Here is a 17,772-nt window from a genome sequence, read left to right as displayed (position 1 = left end):
CACCTCTGTAATGATAGAGTATTATCAGGTAAGATAAAAGCTTGAGCTGTACACCATGAAATTGGAGAGGCTGATCCAAAAAAGAAACAACCTGACGTTTAGCTTTCTGAATTGGATGTATGTAGGTAGCTTTGTCAGGGATGACTGAAGGCTCTTGTAGTTGAATAAAACTTCCATCCTTAGGAATTACTCTGTCTTCTAACCATTTGTCCTCACAGATCAGGTTTCTCAAACTTCTGTTGAGTTCAAGTTGGTTTCCTGACTTCCTGCAAGTATAGCTTTCTGCTACGCTGCCTCACCTCCTTACCTCCTTTGCCGAGCTCTGTCAGCTCCCTGCCCACCTGAAGGATGTTTTAAACTAATTTTAAAAATCTTCTGGTGGATGTATTCTAGCCTGCCTTGCTGGCTTTGAGGCTGCCCGTTTCCCCTACCGCTGCCGAAATGCTTCTTTCCCTATGAATGAGTGAGTCTCTTTCAAAGCTCTTGCATTATATGTAATCTTTTAGTTGGTGCCTGCTTCAGATTTCAGCCTTGAAGCCTGCGAGTTTGGGTGTTGGTACCAAATGAGTCCGTACTTTCCTGACCTGTGTGTATCTAAAATCTTTTACGCAGTTTCTGCTTCTGAAATGTGAAACTCGACCACTGGGCTGAAAACCCTGGCAATCTTTAAACCTTGTTGCTGCTACTACTCCTTTGGAAAGATTCTGTATTTCTATCTTTTCACAACTAAACTGATGTTTTACAACAATTGAGAGTTGATACTAGTATGTCTGAAAAGGCTGGCTGTTATGCTGGCTGGATTCAAGGTCGTGAGCATCCCCATGCCTAAAAGCAGCTTTCAGATGCGCAGAGAAGTGTCTGCTGTTCTTTGTGCTCAGGGGCAGGTGAGTGTGCTGGTGGGCAGAAGCCCCCTCGAGAGCTTCCGCACTTGAAAGTAAAAGGGAGGGGGAAGGCCTACCCACCGGGCAAGAGAAAACAAAATACATAAACTTGTGGCAGATGCTTATGAACTGACATTCCCAACCTGAGATTATGGGAAGATGGAATTTTATTTGTTATACGCACTGCTTCTCTTAACGTGCACCACATTTTATGCCTTTGTCCTAAATAATTAAAATCTCAAGGAAAACGCTGCTGGTAAAGGAAGCATTTCCCGTTGACCAGTGACACTTGTTCCTTTCAAAGAAATGACCGTGTGTATTTGCAAGTGCAGTTTTAAGCTTAGTTTTTCATGTGTTTAGGCCAGTCTTCTAATGTTACACCTACGCGCCTCATTGGGACTATTTGTAGATTTTAATTGTTACAGGAGATTTAGTTGTCCATTTATTTTGCTAAAAATGCTGTGGTGATTCCACATCCTGTGGGTACCCATAGGTTGTTTCTGGTAAACCTCCCTGTGGAACAAGCGTGAGAGAAATTGTACCGAGAAAGATAGCAGCCCTGAACTGACCTGCGGATCTGGCATCGCAATGTTAGCCAGTGTCAAATGGGAACGCACAATTTTTGAACTATCCAAAAAGCCGTCCCAGGTGGCAGCAATAGACTTTGTGGCTTTCCAGGTAGCAGATATTGAACAAGTTGCATTAAAGGTTTTCTTAATATAGAAAAGAGGGGACGGGCTTTTTTGAGCCCTGAAAAGAATCAGACAAAGAGCTAAATCGAGGTGAGTTTTTGGTTTGTTTTTTGTTTTCTTTTTGCTTGAAACGGAGTTGAAATCACTTGTCCTTGCACATTTGAGTGTCCTGCAGGTTGCCCTTGAGACTGCAGATGTTTTAACCGAGTTTACAAAGACTGCAGGAAACAAGTTCTGATAAGAGGTAGCTGAGACAAAACAGAGCTTCATAAAACTAGAAGCTGTTTTTTGTTCAACAGCCATAGTTTGTCTCTAAGCACGTGCTTGGTTTCATCTATTAGCTGAAATATACTCTAGTTAGCGGGCATTTTAAAGCAAAATCTTCTGTACGAAAAATAGCAGATAGACTACTAGGGGAATATTGGATCATTTTAATCAGATTTATGATTAAACTGTCAAAGGTGTCACTTCAGAAGTTGTACTACGCTGGTTATTTCGGCTCAAGTGGTTATAGTTGTTCCCCTGGCCCAAATTTTTCCATGTACCAGAGAATTTCAAATGTCTTTAAGGTAAGAATGTATTTCAAGAAATTAATGTGTAATTGAAGGATATTAACCCTATGTAGCATCTAGACTGTAGTTACAAAGCTGCAACTGCTGTGTAACCCCACAATAGCAATATAATTGAGAGTTTCATATTTAGATTAAAACACATGGGCTTCAAATATTGCAGGGCTTTTCTCAAGACACTCCAACAGCTGCCGGTGGTTCCGCATTCAATGGGTAGATCATAACTTTTTTGAGGAATGTTTTCAAGACTTGACCTTGCCTCCAGGAGCATCGCAAGCCCAGGAAGCAGCGGCGCTGTGCTGCCCTTCCCTGCCTGACGCTCTCTGTGCACTCCCAGCCCCTCACATTCTTCCAGGGCGGTGATTAACTTTGGGAAATGACCCCGCATAATAGGTTTTACAGGAAACGTCTGGCTGCTGCTCTGCAAGATAAGAGATGCTGAGCGAGGAAGGGTTGCACTTGGGTTGGTTGGGGGCTGTGCAGAGCATCACGAATGCGGGAAGCTACGGCAGCTAAAGCCTGGGCAGCTTGAATTTGTGCCCCAAGCAATGGAGTTCAGAGGGGCCTCCGGAGGCGGTGGAGGCAGAGCCCCCCAGAGCAGGACTGTCCCCTCACACTTAGCTAGAGAGCTGCTCCACGCAGCTGGGAGCAACTGGCACGAACAAGTGCTGTGGGGAAAATGGTCTCTGCTATGTGAAACAGGGCTCCCGTAGGGGTGAAAAAGTATGATGTTTAGGCTTATCGTTGACTGTTTTTATTCCTTCTATGATTCACCACCACCACATGTGCTTTTAAAAGGCCATTATCAAGGCTGCAAATACCAGAGCTGGGGAGTTTCAGCTGCACATGAGGCTTTCTTTTGAAGGGCAGAGACTAAAGGGGGAGTTTGTCAGCACACTACTTTTCTGTAGTTTCTAATAGGCCAGTCTGAGGTGGGGAAGGGTTTTGCTGAGATCCTTGCCATGTGTTAGGGCAGGCAGCTCCCAGGGCAGAGCAGGTCCAGGTGAGAAGGGATCCTCTCCCTCTCGTCTGCCGCACCCAGGGATGCACCTGCCTCCGTGATGTCTAACCCCTCTCAGGGTCACTGCAGCTAATCAAAAATAAATTACTCCTACCTACCCTTAGGAAACCTGCAGTGTGGCCTTGAAGCACTCACGCCTGTGCATTGCTGTAACCTGGTGCGTATGGGCAGGAAAGCCAGCACGGAGCCCCCAGCTCTCGCCCGCAGCCCCCCACTGCCTGGTGCTCCTGCTGGCACAGAGCCCACAGGTCCCAGCAGCCCTGCATGCCCACGGCCCTCCCAATCCTGCCTGCTGCCGTGGGAGCAGCTCCCTGATCAGGCAGCGTGCTCCTTTCTGCATCTTTATTTTTGAGGCTTCCTCTGTGACAAATACAGCCTTGAAAGCAGCTGGCAAGCTTGTAAAGCAGCAGGCAAACCATAAGTGCTGCATTAAAAAGAGAGAGAAAAGCGCTCCCATCCTTTGAAGCTGATTTTGCAGCAGGGGGAGGGAGGGGGTGGTTGCGGGGCTGCAGGCTAGGCTGGGCCCTGCTGTGCTTTTGGCACAAATCTGTGCAATGTCGATCCTGCAAAGCAGAGATGGAGCCAGCTGGCACAGAGCTGGGAGCTGCCACCGGTGTCTCTGGTGCCGCTCGGCATGGGAGCTCCCAGCTTGCCTCGTGACAATAGAATAGAATAGAACAGAATAGAATAGAATAGAATAGAAAAATTTTGGTTGGAAGCGACCCACAATGGTCATCTAGTCCAACTGCCTGACCAATTCAGGGCTGACCAAGTTAAAGCATATTGTTAAGGGCATTGTTCAAATACCTTTTAAATGCTGACAGACATGGGACACTGACCACCTCTCCAGGAAGCCTGGTCCAGTGTTTGACCACCCTCTCGGTAAAGAAATGCTTCCTAATGGTCAGTCTAAACCTCCCCTGACACAGCTTTGAACCATTCCCACATGTCCTATCACTGGCTACCAGGGAGAAGGGATCACCACCTCCTGCACTTCCCCACCTGAGGAAGCTGTAGGGAGCAATGAGGTCACCCTTCAGCCTTCTTCCCTCCAAACTAGACAAACCCAGACTCCTCATCCACTCCCCACAGGACACGCCTTCCAGCCCTTTCACCAGCTTTGTTGCCCTCCTCTGGATGCATTCAAGGACCTTCACATCCTTCTTAAATTGTGGAGCCCAGAACCACGCACAGTACTCCAGGTGGGGCCACACCAACGCTGAATACAGCGGGACAATCACCTCTCCTGATGGGCTGTGTTTGGTGCACCCCAGGATGCGGTTTGCCCTCTTGGCTGCCAGGGCACACTGCTGACCCCTGTTGAGCCTGCTGTTGGCCAGCACCCCCAGATCCCTTTCTGCAGCACTGGTCTCCCAATTTATAATTGTTATCAGCATGTGACATGCTGTGATGCTGTAGGAACACGTCATGATTTTCATGCGCAGCTGAGAAGCCATGTTGTTCATTGTGTACCTCCACAGAAGCAACTCTACAATACTGAAAGGTATTTCAATTATCACGTACTGCTGCTATTAAATAAGAGCTAACACTTTGACTTACTGATCTTTTAAGACATCAGCTAGCAGGACAGACTAGATCTTGTTAAATCTATCCCCTGTCCTTCTCCCATCAAAAGCTGCAAGGAAAATAAGTGTTTGTGTACATGTGGCACCAATGAGCTTGAAAAAAAAGGTAGAATGGATCTATGCCTCAACTATTTGGGCAGCCTGCAAAGCAGACTATTTCCTAAGGATTTAGCTATGTTAAAATATGTATTTTAGTACATTACTGTGTGAAAACTGAAACATATCTTCAAATGCTACTGAGATATCTTTCACCACACACCGAAGCAGCCTGGTTCAGCCCACCTTAGCCATGAGTCCTCCTTAGCTGTCACCACAGAGCCCAGAGGAGAGCTGCCAGCTGCCAGGATGGGTCCTATTACTCCCATGCAGTGGTGTGGGTGCAGTCCCTCACCGTCACGTAGCTCCGTGCTGAATGTGCAGGCAAAACGTGTGTGCTTGGGGTAGCTCTGGATGCTCAGAAATGTTACATTCCTATTGATTTCTGTGGGCTGGAATTTACCTTGGGAGCGACTGCTGTGCTGGGTAGTGCCTTTCCTTTTGTAGTATCTCACAAATGGGGAGCAGGGCAAGCTTTAGAAATAAATTAATTTTATATGCTGCAGGTATCCAGGTCTATACATAGTTGATTGTAGTCAACTTGAATTCATCTTAGATTTGAAAGCATGCTTATTGGGCCTGAAACCAGATTTGTAAGTTGCTTTCCTCTACACACTTCTGCATTTGTTTTGTTACAGGTGGGTGCTTCAAAAAAAAAAAAGACGTTTGCTTATACAACCTCCTGCCTCTTGGTCGCTGCACAGTTTGGCGCAGTATGGTTTCAACTCTTGCTGAAGAGCCAGCTGCTCAAAAAGGAAAAGATTTAAGTCTGAAGGAATCAACCTTTTATTTAACCATGCTGTTACTCGCAAGCAATACATTTTGGGCATCCTGGAAGAGGATTATTGCAGTTTGTTTTGTTTACTTCAGATGATACGACCTTGAAACGTGAGTGGCATTCATGGTCAGGTAGTGATGCTGGACAGAGTATGCAGCTGAAGCCTGAGGTGACCCATCAGCCGCGTGGGTTTTGTTGTACAGGTTTACGTAGCTTGTGGGCAGAAGAAGGTTTTGGGGGCCAGGCTGGTGGGATGCAGCAGCGGTCCTCCAATTTCTTAACTTCTACGACTGCTTCAGAGACAGACATACCTCAGCAGAAAGTCACACAGGTTATCCTGACCAGAGTATTTCCAAGGAGTCCTCTTTTCTTTCATAATATGTAGTGCTGTACAGCTCTACATTGTGCAAGGTATTTGTGGGCAGCAGTTACAGAGCTGGGCATGGAGCGGTCGTGGCCCTGCAGTGGCGCTGCTGCTGTTCTTCACCTGCTCTTAGAGGATTGGAGGCTGCAGTGAACTGCTATGTTCAGCAGAAATTAGTTTCTTCCTCCTCTAGGCTGAAGGGTTTGGGAAGGACACCCAAGAATCATGCGTTGCAAAGGTGCCAGAGGTCTGACTGCTCGTACAGCTATAAGAAAAGGTAAAACAAGGGGTTCTGCTTAGCATTTAGTGAAAAATGGGTTGGCAGTGGCCTCCTTGTCTCCAAACCCAGATCCATTGTAGGCAGGCTCCATCTTAAAGTTACATGGTGAGGCCACACCTTGAATACTGTGTTCAGTTTTGGGCCCCTTAGCACCAGAAGGACATCGAGTTGCTGGAGCATGTCTGAAGAAGGGCAACGAAGCTGGTGAAGGGTCTGGAGAACAAGTCTTATGAGGTGCGGCTGAGGGAGCTGGGGTTGTTTAGTCTGAAGAAGAGGAGGCTGAGGGGAGACCTTGTCGCTCTCTGCAGCTACCAGAAAGGAGGTTGTAGTGAGGTGGGTGTTGGTCTCTTCTCCCAAGTCACTAGCAATAGAATGAGAAGAAATGGCTTCAAGCTGCATCAGGGAAAGTTTAGGTTGGAGATTAGGAAAAATTTCTTCACTGAAAGAGTGGTCAGGCATTGGAACAGGCTGCCCAGAGAGGTGGTAGAATCGCCATCTCTGGAGGTATTTAAAAGACATGTAGACGTGGCACTGCAGGGCATGGTTTAGGAGACGTGGTGGTGTTGGGTTGACCGTTGGACCTGATGATCCCAGAGGTCTTTTACAACCTCAATGATTCTATGATTCTATGCTTTTGCCTAAACTCACAAGTCTACCCAGTATCCCCTGGTCAGGCCTTTGTTGATTCTCACTGCTCTGAGCTTTGCGGTGCTCTACAGAGACAATGTCAGCCACAGAAAGCTATGGGCATGAGGTGATATTTTCAAGCATCCAAGGGAAAAAACCTGCCCCTTTTCCATCTTGTTTCTGAGCTCAAATCCCTTTGGGCAGGGTTAGGACCACAGTCAGGCAGCAGATGTTAAATCGTGATTTTTAGAAGCAGCTTGATTTGTTCTCTTGCAAGATCAACAGCAACAAAATCCACCCAGCCACAGCTCTCTTTAAAAGGCCTAGCTTAAAGTTAGGGAGGAGTGGAAGGAGGTGGAGGGAGGAGTGCAGTGCAGGCTGGCCCAGGGGAGTTCAGCATCCTGGGGAGGATCCACCACAGGCTGGGTGGAGGGACTGTCCCCAGCTGTTTCCCTCATTTCCATTACCCGTGGCTGCGCTCCCAGCCCCAGGCACTGGGATGACCTCCCTGTGACTGAAAGGGAGCAGGAACATCTCTCTTGAGCTGGCATCGCCTGTTCTGTTCTCCTCTTCATGCCTCAGGCAGGTCATTGGGTTGGGCTGTCTGTGCACAGGAGCAGGCAGACCCACGAGGTGGATTGGAAGAAGAGGTGGGAGAGTGCTTGATCTCCATGCAGGTAAATTAAATAGAGCAGGAATTAATAAAGGAGAGATTTCAAGAGATCTAGAAGAGCAGGAGAGGCTGTCTGAGAAGGTACGTCAACTCTCCCCATTGAACTCAGTTTATTATTTTGGAGAGGTTAGCCTTAGGAAAGCAGCAGGCAGGTAGCTCTGTAGGATTCCTTGTTTGACCTTAAACAAGGCGTTTGCTGACGAAGACCTGCATGAGCAAAGGCAGATTTTTAGGTTGCCATGGGACAAACTTGGAGTCCCTCCAAAAGGGATCAGAAACGTTCTCCACCTCACAACTCTTGTTCTAGTCCATGGTGGCAATTTTGCAGGGAAGGCCTCACGTATTCACCTTCGCCTCCCTTGTTGGCATTTGTGAACTGCTCTCTTCCGCCTCGGTGCAGCACTCTCACACACTTCTTACCTGCCTCTGCCAGCAGCAGGGCTCCTCAGTTAACCAAACTAACCAAAATAAATTCCAAAAAGGGAATTTAAAAAGGAATTTGTTTTTCTCTGCTTTTTTTTTCCCATCCCACTGTTGCTTGGAGCTTTTTGTCCTACAGTCAAGATTTTGCATGCATCATGCTATGACTCTGGAGGACTTGTATAAGCTTTACTAACTTAAGGAAATGGTTTAGAAAAATAATAAAGCCAACTTGTCATTATTGGGTTTTGGAGCAAATGTAATTATTTGAAAGCCTATTTATGTCTACATAAATTTTAAGACTTAACGTTTTACGCATTGAAAAAGTTTAAAATTGGATTGTCACAAAATTAATCCCTTATCCAAATTCTAATTGCAGTGGAGATAGCTGAGACAGGGGTATGGGGTTTTGAGGTTGGATTTTGTTGTTTGGGGGTTTTTTTTCAATGTGAGCATCATTGTGTTTTTGCAAATCTGAATATAGCAACGTCGTGCTAATCAACGACAACAAACAGAAAGCAAAGCCACCTGGATAGTTGTTTTACTTCAGTGCTTTTCGTACCTTAGTTTTTAAGGAAGGTCGTCGAAATCTTACTCTGGTTCTCTTTGACTTTCCACATTTCCCTCCACATTCGAGTTGCACAGGCATTTAAATAAATAATTAAATAAAAGTAACCCCCTTCATCCCACCCCAAATCTTTGCCAGGGTGCCCCACATGCTAAAGCATGCAGCATTAGCCCGGTTCAGGGATTGGCAGAGTGCAGGTTAAAGCTGACAAACTGCAGCTGATGCAAAGCTGTGCAGGAGCAGGCCACCCCTGGAGAATTAATTCACACTGTCCACTTGAGGGAGAGGCGTCCGGAGGAGCCTGCTGCTGGCTGGCACCCACAGGAGCGCACCGGAGCAGGCCTTTCTCAGCGAGAACAGGTCTGGATGCAGGCCTGCATGGAGACTATCTGAACTCCATAAACACTTTGACTGTGGGAAAGACTTCTTTATTTTTTTGCCTAAAATAAAAGCGTGGCTCTGAACCAGGTTGAAAGGAAGATGTGTTTAACCCTTTCATTTCCAGCTGTGGCATGATGCTTCACACACACACAATATTTACTTTAAATGAACCCACTTGCTGGACCTCACAGCGTTGTCCCACATTTGGCTGATTTTGACTGCTTTAATAATGTTTTGCACAGAGAAATTGGGTCATTATTTTTTCCCCCTCTAACACCTCTATTTCATTCTTGAACCTTGAAGTCTTTGGGCAGAAGCTGATGTGGGAGCCTTAGAAACAAAAAGCAACTAATAGCTGGGGTTTGCTCGTGAACCGCTGCCCATGCTTGTAATTTCTGACCTTTAATTCTGGGTATGCACTTACAAAAACTGTGCTGTCAGAACCCCATTTTCCCGCTCTGAACAAGTCTCTGGATTTGACAGTCTCTGCTCTTGCCTGGCTAACGGCTTCCTCCAGCGCCACACAACCCCCCCCCACACACACCCACACACCCACAACCACGCACACACATCCCCCACACCCACCCCACCCACCCCCCACCCCCTGCTGCACAGCTCTTGGGGGTTTTTTCCTCCATAGATCCGGAGTTAAAATAAAGCTTTTAGCAAATGTGGCATTTCCTCCTCCACCACTCTTCTATTGTCACGGATGATTTGATAGAACAAATCTAATTTTACCTTTAGCAAGTGTGGGGGTTTTTGGTTTTTTTTTTTCTTGTTGTTGTTTTAAACATCAATTCTTGTTATTACAGTAGAAGTGTTCTTTTAAATGAAGTGTTGATTTTTTCTGGGGAAAAATATGCTCAAGCCTAGCTTTCTCGTATTACATGTATTTTCCTAACTTTTGTAGTAGGTTTTCAATTTATATGAGTACTTTTAACCTCATGGTCACTTGGGACATACCTGGATCCATAAGAAAATGAAAATAAATATTTTTCCCTTTCACTATTCAATATATCACAGTTACGTGCTAGCTGGCTTTGCTGTATACTTTGTAAGGACACAGAAGTATCCCTTCAGATGGAATATTTTCAGTATTTCAAAACCAAGATTTTGTACTGGAGGGTTTTCTGCTTCTGTCCTCCTTGCCCACTTTGAGGAAACGTACCCACTCTGTGCGTGGTTCCCTCCCTCCGTCCCTCCACGTCCTGACCATCAGTGCTCTGTTGCCAAAATCTGACGTTTCATAGACTTTAATCTGAGAACCTTTGTTTAATTTCACAGATTACCTTCATAAATTTGTTTCTGCCATGGATCCTTAGTTATTTCCTCTGTATTCTCAGCAGCAAAAATCCTTCTGGTGTTTCAGTGTTGGACATGGCAGAAATTTTACTGTCTCTCTGTTCGAACTCTCATGGAGCACAGAAACGTGGTCCAGCGCTGCCTCCCAGCTCATATACACTGCATAAGCTTATTGCTGCTCCCAGGGCAGGAATTGCCCCGGTAGTGGGAGTTTCTCAGGGCAGCAGTAGGTTTGCCAGGCCCGAGCAGGCACTCCTCGGAGCCGGTGTCCCCGGCAGCCCCGCTGCTTTCAAGTACCATTTGAATATAAGGCTGCAAACTGATTTTCTTTTTCAGCGCTGCAGCATGAAAGAAACCTTTGCAGCCTCGGGCAATTATTCTCGCTTGATCTGTGTCACGGGCGGCTGGGTTGGTGCTGCAGCAAAGCAGTGTAGGTGTGCGGTTGGACTGACAGGGTGGGCTGAGAAACAACGGGATCTTCCACGCTACGCCCTGTGCCTTGCCGAGCCTCCGCTTTCACAGCAGCCCGTGGTAAAATGCCAGCTCTTCAGACGGAAAAGTCCCAGAAGCCGACCGGTCACAGCCTGAGCAGTTTTTAACACTGGGAGGCGTTAAGCAGCCTGCCCTCACCGTAACCTGGTTGCTGCAGGTGTTTCCTGTATCATGGTCTTTTCTAGATTCCCACTCTGATTCGTAGCTTTTAAACTAACTTAACCACCATTATTTTTTGCAGTTCATGGGAGAGCCCAAGATCAGAAATGTTTATTTCTGGCTAGAGATCACACTGTTTCACCTTAGACATCAGATACCAGAATTTATGTGGTAATACTTTGTTCCATCAGAATATTTTTGTCTAGTTGTTCTACTTACTGCTTGCAAGAGATGCGGATTTTCGAATTGACAATTCAAATTTGAATTTAAATTGAGAACTTTTGGAAGGACAGAAGTGCAGAGGCTACAACGCTTTGAAAAACAGAAACACGACCAAAACCAAATTTTAACAGAGGCTGGAGAGGAAGAACTCAAAGATAAGAATGTAAATATATTTATTTTCTAGCGGAGGTTATGTTGCATGTTACAGGGCAATTCATAAAGGAATTTGGCAGGTGATAGGTTTTTAAGACTTCAGCTTTATAGATTTCTTTTTTTCCTCTTCCAAATAGTTAATTTAGGCTACAGTAACCAATGACTCCTACGCAGTGCTGGAAATGATAGCAACCGGGACTTGGGTTTACCACTGCCAACAATCTGAATATTTCAGCAGCTGGGGAATTTGTTAAGAATCAGGTCTGCAGCATGAAAGTGGCCAATCATGGGGTGGAAAGAAGAAATAAAAGTGATTCCTGTGTGGATGAATTCCTGGGAACCTCTGGAATAACAGAGAAAAAGAGAGAAAGAGAGAAAGAAAAGGGAGCAGAGGAGGAACTAAAATGCAGAATGGTTGGTTGTGATGTTTAAATCCAGACTGTCCTTTCGGGAAAAGGAAGCCGGTCTCATGACAATGATCGTAACTCCTATTGCGACATGTCAGAGGCTGCTTTCCCAAGTGAGGTTCCTGGGACGGAGCCCTTTGTCCGGCTACTAGCTCCTCGTCAGGAGCACAGGAGGCTCCATCTCTGCCCTGAGATGGCACGGCGGACAGACTTCGAGGGAGCACTGCCCTGAAATGACTTTCTAAAGTTTCAGGCTTTCTGCTGCTCTTTGGACAAGTTGCTTCTTGGCCGGCCCGTGGGGCAGCGTGAGGGGGCAGCAGTGGGCTGGGGGCTGCCTGTGCCCAGCAGCAGTGCCGGGGGGACGCTGGCAGCTTGTGCCCTTGGGACCCCAGAAGTCAGGAAAGAGGACAGAGGGGGCTGGCGACCACAGGCCTGGCACATGTCCCGCAGCTGCCTGGAGGAGATATCTTTTCTTTCAGTTTTGTGCCCGGCCCCTGTGACTCCATCTGTGTTCCCTTCAGTACTGACTCTTCCATTCCTTTGGATAAAAAACAGTCGTAAGGGGAAAAAGGCAAAATTAAAGTGACCAGCATGCTGCAGGTTGACACTGAGGCTATTATGCTTTGAGGGTGCTATTTGTGTCCTCGCGTGCTTATTTTCCTGATTTGCTTGTGCTTTCTTATTTTTGGTACGCTTGTTTCTGGTAGTCAGCATCACCTTTAGTGGTATGGGCACAGTTTTCCTGCAGATGTTTTAATGGACATCTTTTTAGGCGGATATATTCCTATTAGTAGCCTGAGCTTATAAATCCTCATTTTTACAAAATACTGAGCATACTTTTGTTTTAAATCTCCTTTAGAATATGGAAAGAATGCAAAAATATTTCTACTTTTTAATAAAAGTAATGTTTAATAGGGGGAGGAAACCTCTTCTTCCAATGCTTCATCTGTAAAGACCTATGTAACTCCGTGTGTACACATGCACGCACACATGTGCACAAAACAGATCAAGACCAATTCGAATACAGTGAGTGCTTACCTCAGTTTTTGCTTTTTCCAGTTATGCCTCCTCACCCCATCCACTGCTCTGCATGGCTGACAGTTGATTGCCCTTCCTTTTTTTAGCACATTTTCCTTTTAGGTTACCCAGAGCTACTCTGACTTGTTTCCCTTGGAAGTAAGACCACATTTAGCCATGAAACAGAGCCGCTCTGCTCCCAAGGGTATATATAATAACCTGAAGATTTCCAGAGGGCAGAGCTGCCACTCACCCATTTGCAACACTGATGACTTTCTCGGGGTTGGCTGCCCCAGTTAGAGGTGCTCCAGCAGCGGTGGAGGTGGCAGCTCAGCTATGGGGAGCACTGGCAGCGGCGCCCAGCTGCCTCCTCTTGGCTCTGCCAACTAGCTGAAACATTTGAGATCGGTCGATTGAAAATAATTGGTACAGCTGTTTTTATGTTTGGTTTTTTTCCTCCTTTTTTTTTTTTCTGCAGCAGAGACCAAGAGTGACAGAAATAGATTCTTAGGAGTTGAGAGCTGTCTGATCACTTGAGGGTTTCTTTCTTTCCAAGCTGATGCTGTACATTAGTCAAGATTTTGATTGATGACCTACTGTAGGATGTAGGTAGAGCTCCCGTTTAGCTCTGCTGTGTTCCAGATGCTGTAACTGATTACACAGGTATTGTGAGAGACTTTTTTTTTAATCAATTCCTTGAGCACTTTGACCATGGCATTTTAAGGAAGTACTTAAAATAAGCAGGCTGAGCAGTAAGCAGGTAGGCAGCTCTGAAGCCTGTAAAGTCAGTGACTTCACAGTGTTGGTTATTAGCTACCAGCTAAATTACTGTGAATTTATCCTAGCCATACTGCTTCTATCCCCATTGCCTAATGAAAAGCATATGCTCACTAGATTAAGGGCATGTAAATTTATCATCATAAATTCATGCACTGGAACATAATTAAAGTGGAATTTGACTGCCTTTATAAAAACATTTGGTGCAACCACTAATTTTGTTTCCCTTATGAAGCATTCTACATATTTTATGATGTGTATTCATGCCAAGAACTTAGCTATGTATTTTTGGTGATGTTGGGCGACATCAATGGCATTACTAAATTTGATTGCCAGAGCCCCTTAGTGTGAAGCTGTCCTTCAGCAACAGAAGAACTTCTTCAAACTCTGGAAGCACGCTGGCAAGGTAAGTCCCTATTTAAGGATGGGATTTACATTCTAAAAGCTGTCCTCACCCACTCTTGAGTATAGATGCAGTTTAGCATGCCTTTTTGACCTATTCCAGAAAAGAATTCCTGCTACTTTTATTATTGACCTCTCTCACAATCTCTACAGTTTCAGAGCCGGCCTTTCAGCAGACCCATCTCCTGCCTACCATAGACAGACACCATCTGTAGCAATTGATTTTCCAGCAGTTCAGGTGGGAGAGCACAGTGGAGCAGGCTATCTGGATGCGTGGCTTCATGCCATCCGTCAGTTTCCGCTCTGTTTATCTGAGAGGAATGTGGTCACCTGGGCTTTCTGTACCCTGCACCTCCTCATTGGCCAGGCAGGACACGTGTTACCCAAGTCTGAGTAGAAAGAACAGCACAGTGATTTCACAGCAGCTGTGCTGTGCCAGGGCACGAGTCTCTGAGAAGTATGGGAAGTGTTGCAAGATCTGCTAGTGCTCCATTGACTACGGGAGGCAATTCCTCCCCAGAAAAAAAGAACACAAGCTGAGGGACCCAAGCTTGTCACTGGATAAGGAGATTGCAGTCATTTACAGCAAGACTGAAGACTTGCCTGGGAGTGGTCCCAGTCCAGAGACCTGCTGTGATCTGTGGTTGCAAGTGGTGCCTGGAGAGGGTTTGGTGGTAGCGGTGCCAGCATCTGTGCTAGCTCTGCACAAAGGGAGCTGGGGGAATCTTTGCTCTCTGATCCAGTGGCACACCACGTACCAGCCCTCCTCCTGCAGGGATACAGCTTCTGTGCAGACAGGCTAGCTTTCACTCTTTTCTCTTCCATCCTTTGCACTGTGAGCTGTAGGCGCCCTTTATAGTTTAGTGCCTTGCAACTAAGTGTAGTTCCTCCATAGCAACACCTTGCATCAGTGGCAGAACAGGACAGGAAATAAACCTCAGGGTTCCCCATTTATTCCAGCTTTATTTTGTTCTGCTGGATTTGAAATCCTATAGTTCTACTCCAGCCTCCCTTGATCTGCCTCCTTTTCTGTCCTGCAATGCTTGTGCGGATCCCTTCTCCCCTGTTTACAAAGCTGAAAATTCTTAAGAGTATAGTTCAGGGCCTGCAGAACAGAAAATAAAAAATGCAGAACAGTCCCCAACCCTTGAGCTCAAAATTTACTTTTTTTCTAGAGAGCATTTGTGAGTTTTAGCTCAAAGCACCCACTTCACCACAGACAAAAAAAACTGTGTCAGTAATAGGATTCCAAAGGTCATTGTTATTGCAGGGGGGGTTGTTTTGAGACAGATGCTTATCTCCTTACTTAGACTCTGCAAGGGTCCTTGTAGCTTCCATTAAGGCTGACCTATAATTCCCAGCAATCCCTTGCAAGGTTGCTCAACATTTGCATTTCAACATGGTTTCTACTTCCTTTCTTAAAAAAAAAAAAAAGCTTGAATATAACATTTACACATTTCAGATCTGCTTCAGGCTTCCCTTGCCCGTGTATTGCAAGAGCAGTGCGTTGGCTGAAAGAGCTTTGAAAGTTCCCACGCCTGCCACAGAGAAGTCTGGAAAACTGAGGCATACGCAAAGCCTAGATTATACCTCTCTTCTGCCAAGTTTAGACTTCGGGGGATTATCTCGAAAAAGCAGCATACTGGCTCTTAAAGAAGCCTTTATTTTATGGCTTACTTTCTCTTTTCATTCTAAATACCAAAAGCAATGCTCAGGCTTCAGTTCTGACTCAGAATTCTTGCCTTCCTCAGACATGTCAGCGCTTCATGAGAACAGCTACCCGGACTCTGTACTCCCCGGTCCAGATACTGGACAATATAGGGCTAAGCTCTGAAGCAGACCCAATCAAGTACATCTCACCTTTTGCCAGAGGCCAAGCTCCCCAAGGAAGAACTCCCTTTGGTGACCAGATCACCACTCCCTGCAGCAGCCACATCCTAATTCCTACAGACGGCACTGCATCAAGCCTTTCAGCCAGGCTGGGAAAGTTGCTTGCTGCTGAATACGGCGTAACAACTCTCCTGCCCTCTCGCTTCGAGCGGCCAGGATCCCAACACAGGCTGTATTTTCCTTGCATCCCTCTCCCTCCCTTGGCCTCGCAGGAGGGCCTCAAACAAACAGCCATAGCTTCCCTTTGGAAAGCAAAACTGTGGGCTTCTGCTCTCGCTGTTGTCTTCCTCCGCTGAGCTTCATGTGAAAGCTTCGTTGCTTTCCTGGTAGTGTTGTACACAAAACCTACAATTTCTGCCATATCATGTAAATCTTTTTACAATTTATATTCTTGGGGTGATTAAAGAGAACGATCAGTAGCAGGTCTAATGGTGTTGACAGCACTTTCATTCCCATTAACTGAACTCTAAGTAGGAAAAGGTTATTGCTGGCCCAGGGATCGGTATTGTCATTGCCTCTTTGATTAGCAGTTAAGGACCAGTACTGCTGTACAGTAGAGCTTGTCTCACTCACATAGCTCAAACTAAAGCACCATGGCTTTGGAGTGTTCAAAAAGTAGCTTGTGCTGCAGAAGCAACCAGAATTTAAGAAACAGCACACAGTAGAGTGCTCAAAAGCACCTTTAGTACCAGCTGGGGGCCTGCAGCCATGAGAATGAACAAACATGGTACTAGCATGAGAAGTGGAAATTCAAATGTGCCCTTCACAGTAGTCTAAGACTAGCTTTAAAAAGTAAAACTAGAGCCTACAGCAGCAACACGCAGCTGCCACAGAACTGACAGGATGACCAGTCTCAACAGCAGGTCCTGCATTTAAACAAACTCTGTATTGCCAACTTCAGACTAATTACAATTTAGCTACCTAGGTATACCTGGTATGCAGATGTTATTAATTTTAAGTCTTTTTATACAGTCCCTTTAAACAAATAGGTCCTGTAAAACTCTGCACCAGTATCTGAAGCGGACTATTAATCTGCTTAAACCTCTGAATTAAGTAAACTAGGAATGCACTCATCCAATATAGACCAGCAAGAAGCTCAAGTTGAATTAAATCCTCACCAAAAAGCCTATAGCATGACTAATTTTCAGCCAAGCAACACTTCACTTTGTTTAAAATTAAGAACCCTACCCCAGACAGCTTAACCTTGCAAAAGCATTGGGAGTCCTCGTACTAGACAGTAGATGTGCAACATGGTTTATCCTTTTATTTTACCTCCATAGAAGGCCTTGCTGAAACACTCTCTACAAAGCCGCAATCTGAGTTAATTACTGATGAGAGAGGAGTTAAAACCTGATACTACAGTGCCTGGCCTATCAGAATCGTGATGTTGTGTATTTTTACCCCAGACATACTGTTCTTCCGTATGACAGAACCTCTCTGAGAGGTTCTTCAGAAACAGCCTGTCACAATAATGCTTCCCATTTACTTTAAATGAATTATGGCAGCTTTACTCTTATTGCAGAGCTGAGCTCCTCATTTCCATTAGTACACTGGGTCTCCTTAGCACATTTTGTGATCACTGTACATTATAGCAGAGATGTTGCAATTAACCAGAAAGTTCGTGCAGCAAGCCTCAGAGACAGAGCTTATACAGCCTCTTAAGGAATAAGGGAACTGATACAAGAAGGCTTAACAACTGTAAATCGGTAATTAGAAGTTTTCAAGAATTATTTGAAATACCACAGAACCCATTGTGGCATTGGTTTTTTAAAGACTGTTTTAACATTTTAAACCTTTTCATACTGTTTAGGACAAGCAGAATGCCATGACGCAGCTTACACTTTCTCAACTGCTTTATGTCCAAGACAGCTGCAAACAATGCAAGCTTCTAAATATTCCCAGAGCATTTACCTTACCTTTGTGTTTGTTTACCTTTCACTGCAAACTGGTCCCTGCAATCTGACAGTAACGTGACAGTCATCACTCTTCCTCCTGCCACATACGTAACTTTTTAA

Source organism: Phalacrocorax aristotelis, chromosome 1 (assembly GCF_949628215.1).
Source record: "Phalacrocorax aristotelis chromosome 1, bGulAri2.1, whole genome shotgun sequence".
In the NCBI taxonomy this organism is placed as follows: Eukaryota; Metazoa; Chordata; class Aves; order Suliformes; family Phalacrocoracidae; genus Phalacrocorax; species Phalacrocorax aristotelis.
Note: the sequence above shows the minus strand (reverse complement) of the source record.